Source organism: Felis catus, chromosome A3 (genome assembly GCF_018350175.1).
Source record: "Felis catus isolate Fca126 chromosome A3, F.catus_Fca126_mat1.0, whole genome shotgun sequence".
In the NCBI taxonomy this organism is placed as follows: domain Eukaryota; kingdom Metazoa; phylum Chordata; class Mammalia; order Carnivora; family Felidae; genus Felis; species Felis catus.
In genome coordinates, this window is record NC_058370.1 from 13,724,582 (window position 1) to 13,733,038 (window position 8,457).

Sequence of the window (8,457 nt, forward strand, 5' to 3'; positions counted from 1 at the left end):
GAGACAGGATCTGAACTAGACCTTAATGACTAGGTTAGATAGCAAGGGAGAAGAGTCAGAAAGCAGCAGCGGCAGCGTGACTCAAGAGGCAACAAAAATGGGAAAGATTGATTTTAAAAAGACGATGATTAAAAACTGAATATTAGGTTAAGGAATTTCGATTGTACTTTGCAAATTTTTAAGCAAAAAAATGTAATCAAAATGATGTTTAAGAAGTACAGAGAGGACTTAGGGAAAGAATAGGGACTACTTTGAAAACTATTACAAATATCTAGAAATAAAGGGCCTGAACTAGAGTTTTAGAAATTGTAATGAAAATATATTTAAGAGAAATGTATCAACAGGATTCTGCAAAAACAAAACCAGTTTACTCAAATCCACTAACATTTGAGTATTTAAATGACCAAGTCTTAAAATGCCTTACCTCTGAGCTCTTGCTAATGATTTCTCACCAACAGAAACTGTTGTCTCCATATTAAAATCACATTCTTCAAAGTCTTGCATTCTCATCACCTGGTCAGAAGTAGTCCTTTCCTCCTCTGAACTTCTTCTTGATCTTCATAAGCAAAATAAATTGCCTCATACTGAAGTGATGTGAATACCTGATTGATTGTGTGCACTTGGAGGTCAAAACCTTATTAACTCTCACAGCGCCTTCAACACTACAAGCTTAATAAACACTGGTTAAGTATGTGTGTATGGGGGAGTGGGCAACCGCCAAACAGTAGCAAATTAAAGATGATTAAAGCCTGGGGCCTCATAGCTAAGAGAATGCTGAATGCTGGTATGAAAAGTCAGTTTAAAAAGTAACATGTGGGAGGCGTGCCTGGGTGGCTCAGTCAGTTAAGCATCTCTTGATTTTGGCTCAGGGCTCAGGTCATGATCTCCCCCTCCCCCCACCCCAATCTCTGAGGATTCTCTCTTCCTCTCTCTGCCCCTCCCCCACTCGTGCACGCACTCACACTCTCCCTCAAAATTAATAAAACTTAAAAAAAGAATTAACATGTGGGAGGTATTTCATACTTTAAACAAAGAAAACAGAAAAGTGGAGTTTATTGGACAAGTTCACAATTCTAGGTTCACCTAACTTGGTTTCCCTACACCTAAGGCTTCTACCATATTCTAAAACTGTATTTTCAGTTGTGGTGGTCTGGGAAATTTACTTAAATGAGACTAGATGTGGCTGTGCGCTTTGAAAGTAGCTTCCTGAACTCACTGTATTGATGCCTGGTGAGATTATTCTTAAATCTTAATACAGTGATAGTCCTGTCTTACTATATGAAGAATATACAACTGGCACTCCAATGGATGCAACGTTATGTGTGGAGTTATTTTTCTCACTGGCGAAGTTAGATTTTCCTGGATGCAGCCAAGGACTTGCTCTGACAGCAATGGGGCCAACTGTGTTCACTGGGATGAAAGTCTTATAAAAACACAACCACCACCAGACAGGTAAAAGAGGAAAAGAGATGAGCCTGGATGGAGCAGAGGGTGTTTAGACTAAAGACACAATTTGGTGAAAAGAATACTGGGTAATCCTTAAAACATTTTCAAATAAAGTTGCCAAATTTCAATCTGGAAACAAAATCAAGCTGATATAGCTACTCTACAGAGTGACTTAAATTCAATAATCCATTCCACTGATGACAGCTTTACTGAGAGTAAAGAAAAATATGACTTCATTTTCTTACAAGAGAAGGAGGGGGTTGAAAATTCTCTCCCCCTCCCCCTTCCCCAGACACATATGTGCCAGCACACACTTTGCAGCTTGTAGCACCTACTATGAAGTCAGGAGCTCAAAAATCATCCTATCTCCCAACTCATGAGTCAGCACTGAAAGGTTACCATTATCTGATATAAAGAGCTTAACCCATTTAATGTTTGACCAACAAAATTTAAATATAAGACCATTCTACATATCTATACAATGCTTTAAGTTTATAGAATTCTCCAATATAATGAACTTTGGAGATCACATATTCTACCCCCTTTGTTTTATAAATTTTAAGGAATGTCTTGAGATTGATTTGCATGAAGCTTACAATACTAGCTTGCAAATTATTCTCAACTCTTCTTCACAAGTATCATTTTCAAAGTAACAGGCCAACAAATGATACTGATTAGGTAACAAAAGGGGGGAATGTCCAAAAGTTTTCGTGTGTAGATTTTTTTCAGGTTTATTTATTTCTTAGTCATCTCCACACCCAATGTGGGCCTCGAACTCATGAACTGGAGATCAAGCATGCTCTTCCCACTGAATCAGCCAGATTCCCCGAGATTTTTTTTTTTTTTATTAAAGTTGTTTTAAAACTGAGTGTATGATCATGCTGCTCTTTCCACCAGTAACAATTAACTCCCATGTATAAAAATGTCAGTTTAGGCCATTTAGATTATGATAAACAAACATTTCCTCTCAAAGTAAAAATAATTTGGTTTTAGATTTCACTTAAACAGAAAAGCAAAGAGTATTTACTCTAAAAGTCTCCCCCACCCCCCTCTTTTTGTTGTTGTTAAAACTCTTTCTTCCCCTCCCCACGCTTTCTCCTCTTTTGTACTCAAGTTCTCAAATGCGTAAGCTGGAGGCACAATACCACAATACAACTGCAGGCTTCCTGCCTACTGGCCAGTCATTATTCTTGACTCGAGAACTTTCAAAACACTGCTTGGGTTGCTTTGAAATTCCCTCTTTCAGATTTTCCCTCCTTCATGGAACATCTATTTAAAAGAATGACTTCAAAAATGTCTTGCTGCACCCAATCAACACTCTCTAAGCAAACTAAAAACGCTAGCCTTAGATATGAAGGTGGGATATAAACACCTGAAGTTCCTCGAACACCAATCTGAAAATACAAGACAGGGAAAAAAAAAAAAAGTGTATTTCTGGCCAAGCATAATACTAATTTTTCTCATATGTATACTAATCCTGTTTTTGAAAAATTCCACATTTATAACTACAATACTACCATCACTTTTTTTTTAAACCATATAGATCTCTGTCACCAACTACACTGGGATCAGTGGAAAAGGGCTACCTTAATTATTACCAAAAAAGTAAAGTTCACAAGAGTGAAGTATATTCATTTATTTTAAAAAGTTATCAAGGGAAGAAAAAATTACCAGCAGCAGTCACCTGGAAACATGGGGAATTTCCCATTTCCTCTGACCACACTTTAATGGTGGCAGCAGTACCTATAAATGTATTTGGTTGTTGAAGTAAACCAATGGAGCTACTCTAGACACAGACCTAGATGTGGGAGCATCGGGGGGTGGGGAGGGGGGGGGGGGGGGGGATAAAGTATATGCCCCGTTCAACATGAGTTATTTCCTTTTTAAAGGCAAAAGCATTAAAATTAAACCTTGGACACATTGGTTCATGAGTAACAACTTCTCAAATTGTTACAATACATAAAAATTTTTCTAACACCTCTAACAAAAACAAAAAGACTAATTTATTTCAAACAATATTCAAAAAAGTTCAATCCCAGTACAACAAAATAATTTAGCTAGTCCCCTGGAGTTTGTTATAATGGGATTTAACCTGTGCACTCAACATTCAATTAACCATGAGGCTTATCCTAATTGAGGATTATGCTGAGTTCTGCAGTCTTTTCCCATCTATCCATCTACTACTCCCACTCAGCTGCTATAGCTACCAAAAGCAAAGCCCCAGGGAGCAGTAGATTATCCATTACTATGTGGTACCCATGCCAATATTCCCTTTTCATCCTTACATGGATGATAAAGAGTTAAATTTAGTAATCTAATCAGCCTAGTTTCCAAAAACTGAAACTTCAGAACCCTCTTAACCTCTAATCAAAGAAATTAAACATTTCAGAATACCTTCATAGGTGGACAGCATACAAAAAAAATTTTTTTACACTCAAAAAAAAAAAAAAAAAAAAAAGTCATTCTTTCCCCGAACATATCGGTAAAAAATATCAAAAAAGAAAAAATAGGACACAGACGTTCATAATGAAAAACAGGAAAAAATACTAACAGAAAAGACTAGTACATTTGCTCTTAAAATATTCTTTGAAATAGGTAAAGCCCATTTGCCAGATAGGTCAGACTTCTTTCCTTTGCCACAAAATTTATTACAGTTAAATAAACCTTTATTACTGCCCCCCCCCCCCCCCCCCCCGTAAATTGACCTAGGCCAGCAGAACCTACCAAACTGAGTTAATGCTGACAAAGTTGGGAACTGCAGTATGTAGTCTAAGAAGATTATCCAGTTTGTGGATAAATCAGCCTCCTAGACGGTGCAGGTCTTCCTTTCAACTCCTGCTGTGTATCTTCTGGCCATTTTCCTGTTCATTTAACTCCCCACCAGAAGGTAGGAAAGGGAACGGCGATTAAATTCAAGTCAATTCCGTCATTTGTTAGGAGTGGAAATAAGGTTAGACTCTGGATAAAATGCACCCTTAACCCAAAATAATCTCCCAGAAACTCTATCAGAAAACCAATGGGCTAAATGAATTTACGCAGCAAACACTAACAAAAAGAAGGAATAAGCCTCATTACAATACAGCCCCTCCTCCACTTTTACTGAGAAATGTTCATTTTGTGATCCCCTCCCCCACCCCCAAAAAGCACTCAATAAAATGGAAGAAAATGCCTACATTTTACTGCAGCATTCAATCTCCATACTATCCCTGTGGATCTAAACTAACATGCAGTTACCTATTTCTTTAATCTGTTGAACTATGAGAAAGAAGAAAAGTTAAGATACATTTCCAATACTAATTTTCTGCTCCCAGAGCTTTAAACACTCAATAATGAAAAAACAAGAACAGAATATTTTACACTACAGGGTATATAATAAGTTCAAACCAAACTGGGACAGGTACTCTCTGGTTTAACCTATGAGAAACTACATGAGAAACTCTTCAACATGATCAACAACTCCTTCTAGTCCTAGGTAACATTAAAGTAACAACTGCATTAAATTGTGGCCCCTTTCCATTGTAGACAAACAGCCACTGGAGGCTATACTCATTCTAAACTTACAAAAATCAAGTTTTTGAAAGTAGTCTACATCCTCAGGCCATGGCCTGAAATCATATATTCTAAAAAAACTGAAAAAGAAACCATAAAGCCATTTATTTTAACACCAATTTGGGTTTATATCTTACCTTATTGTCTGAATTATTTTTAAATTATTTGTTTAAAGACTTCTCAAAAAACATACTCGTCTTTAAAAGATTCTAGAATCAGTTAATATACAAAAGAACTAAAAAAAAAAACCCTCATCTTTAATACGTCCCTGAAGTTTATTTCAAAACACCAGTCAAGAAGGCTTCAGTAAGTAACCATTTCAAAAACTATTCATTTCGCATCTCCCAGAAAAAGGATCCAGGGTCCTGCGGTACACTCCTTACTGAATGAATTCTAATTTGTTTGTCTAGGGAGTGAGGGGCAATTTAGAGAAATAATTCTTATACAGGGATTAAGAATATATCCCTGATATAAAAAATAACTCTTATGGGGGGGAGGGGGGAGGGGATGCACAGTTTACTCAATGTCAAAATATAGTGAAATTATTTAATGCAATCCCTAACCGTCTAAACTCTAGTATTACTGAATTTCTTTAATGAACTGTGGTGTTGGTAAATTTAAAACCAGCATTCTAGAACTTACAAAAATAGAAATCTTGTTAATTATGCTGGGGTTGTGTTTGCATTCTCGAAGTCTCTGTAGGTAAGGAATATTTTATGGTAGAAACATTTCCTGCAACCGCTCTAGAAACATCATAGCAACCCACTTATTCTACAGTCATGTTCAAAATGTGGTTCTATAAACTAGAAGCTGGCATATGCCTCTTTTTTAATGCTGATTGGACAATTAAGTCACTTCTATCAATATATAAAATACCACTGTAATTTAGGATCACAGGCAACCTAGATTACTGCTCATTTAAATGCAGAACCTGAAGCAACCTCCAGTGACAGGAGCTATAGTGTTCAATATCATTTTACATGTTACAAACAGAGGCTTCATCTTACATACAAACAATGCACCCTGGCAGCCGTTCTTCATCCTCAAGCCCCACAGATTGTTACTTCTTTAAGGGTGTCAGTGCATAAGGCAACATCAGAGGTAAGTTCACAAGCTTTTTCTAACAGCTATCAACATTTGTTCAAGACAGTGAAAAGAAAACAATATTCCCGCCACATTCTCCCTTTCTTCTGTTCATCTTATCTTCCTGCCTTTGGTACCCAGCAAGGGTTATGTTTCAAATAAAAATCTTAAAATAATTATTCCAAAGACCAAGGATGCTCCAGAAACCGGCAACAGCCACTGCCTCCGAGGAACCGGAATTGGAGGGTTCACAGGAGAGACCCCTTTTTCAACGCTTGTGTACCTTTTTCCAGTTGGGTATCGTATCTGGTATAACCTATTCTAAACAGAGCAGTAATTCAAATTTTTCTCAAGAACAAGTATTTCACGAACTTCCAGACTTCCATTTCACGTTTCAGTGTATGCGGCATTCACAAGACCCACGTTTGGGGGTTTGGTTTGGTTTGTTTTGTTCTTTCCATCATCCTCTCTACAACCTGCTGCAACAAATATACCGAAGCTTTCTTGCAGCCAGGGACCAGTTAGGTGGGTCCGAGGCTGGGCATTTAAATCAGGAGATCCAGCAATCTCACTCAACACCGCTCCCACTCGCTCATCTCATTCAACTCCATTTAAAAAACCACTGCAGCAAGACAGCTGGTACTCGCCTTCCGGTTTCTTTACGGTACAGGCTTAATAACAAAAACAGGTTGGCTTTGAAGCGCTGCTCAAAAACTGCAAAAAAGGAAGTCTTCGCATTCGAGACGGGGCGGGGGGCGGGGGGCTGGGGGGGTGAGTTTCGACTTCGGGACAATTTCATGCCTTTCGTGTCATTCCATTTTGGAATCCCAAACTCCTCCTGTTTTATGAGATTTTGAGACGATGCTTTCTCGCTCTCACCACTGCTCTTTTGGTTAACTTTTCCACCCCGAGTGCCCTCAAACTGGGAGCAACTAAGCCTCCCAACGACTCATGGATCATCTTTTTTTTTTTTTTTTTTTTTTTTTTAAAGGCATGTGCAAGACAATTTAAATCATTACAAACTCCATCAACGTACGTAAGATTCGCGATGGGGACCGGGGGGGGGGGCGGGAGAAAAAACAGTCCTGACGAAGGCAGCCAAACCCCAAATTTGATCTACCAACTTCCCACTTGCCATTTCCCAACCTTCACACCGGAGGTAGCAAAACGCCTTTTTACCGAGAAAACTGCGGAGAACCTCCCCGTGCCCAAAATGAAATTCCGCAGATCATTCGAGTTCAAATATTAAAAACGCCCCGGTGCGGGAGGAAACACGGCAACAAAACGCAACCCGATTCTGGGTGCGACTTGGAGGCTGGGGTGGGGGTCGTGGGGTCTGCGCCGCTGCCCCCGCCCCCTAATTCTTCCGAGTAACTGCGAAGGAGCCGAGGCAGCGGGAGGCGGACGCGGGGAGCTTTCTAAAGCAGCCCCAAGGGCTGGGGAAAGACAAAACTTCAGGGACAGGAGGGGAAAAGTGGGCGCCCCGCGGTCCCCCCCCCGAAACTCCTCGGGGTGACCCCTCCGCGCGGGGACCCCCTCCGACTCCCAAGCCGGCTGCCGCCCCACCTCAGCTCCCCTCCTCCGGCCGCGGGGCCGCCCCGGGCTGCGGGGAAGCGGCGCGGCCCCGACACCCCAAAACTATCTCAGCGCGCCCCCCGCTCGGCGCGCCCCTCAGCGCCGCCGCGGAGCCGCAAAGCCGCCGGCTCGCGGCAACCCGGGGACTCGCCCTCTTCACCCCCGCCTCGCACTCCACCCCCTCGCCCGCCGCCGCTCCTCCTTTATCTCCACTCACCGCCCGCCGCCATTTTCCTCGCAGCTCAGCTTTAAATCGGAAACTCGCCGCTCAGCCCGCAGCCGCCGCCGCCGCCGCCGCCGCCACCGACTCAGCCGCCGCGGCCGCCGCCGTCGCTGTGTGGAGGCTGAGGCGGCAGCGGCTGGAGCAGCGGCGCGGGGGCCTCCGGGATATGTAGTCCCGAGGCCACGCCCAGCACTACCGGTCCCAGGGGGCCTTGCGCGGCCTGGGCGCTGGGTGCCCCCGCCCGGCCGCGCTCGCGCGGCGCGAGGGCGTGGCGGTGAGGACCCCCAGGCCGGTGTCCCCGGCTCGCCGCCTGGGAGCCGCGGCGGGTTCCGGAGCGTTGGAGTGCAGCCTCAGCCCTGCCCTCAATCTTGTCACACTTGCCTTCGTCCAGTAATATCTAACCTTTACCTAGCGTTTATTGTATGCCAAGTACTGATCCTCAAAACAAGCATCCCTTCGAGACCACTGTTATCCTCATTGTTCAGAGGAGCAAACTGAGGCACACGGTCAGAAGCCACCAGGCTCTTCATTAGATGCTAAAGTCACCGGGCGAAAGGTTGTTGGGTGATAGTATATTCACT

At 42.3% G+C, this 8,457-nt stretch overlaps 1 protein-coding gene across 11 annotated transcripts in view; it reads right to left on the reverse strand.

The window, feature by feature from the left end:
- The window catches only part of NCOA3 (nuclear receptor coactivator 3), a 138,384-nt gene extending 130,363 nt beyond the window's left edge, over positions 1–8,021 (reverse strand). For 9 of the 11 annotated variants that reach the window (XM_023251146.2, XM_023251145.2, XM_023251142.2 and 6 more), the window contains exon 1: positions 7,871–8,021. The gene's annotated coding sequence lies outside the window, so the exon portion shown is untranslated. Of the gene's footprint in view, positions 1–424; positions 877–7,870 lie in introns of those variants that run through there. The other 2 variants (XM_023251139.2, XM_019826389.3) reach the window with 2 other exon arrangements.
- Between the last annotated feature and the right edge of the window lie 436 nt (positions 8,022–8,457).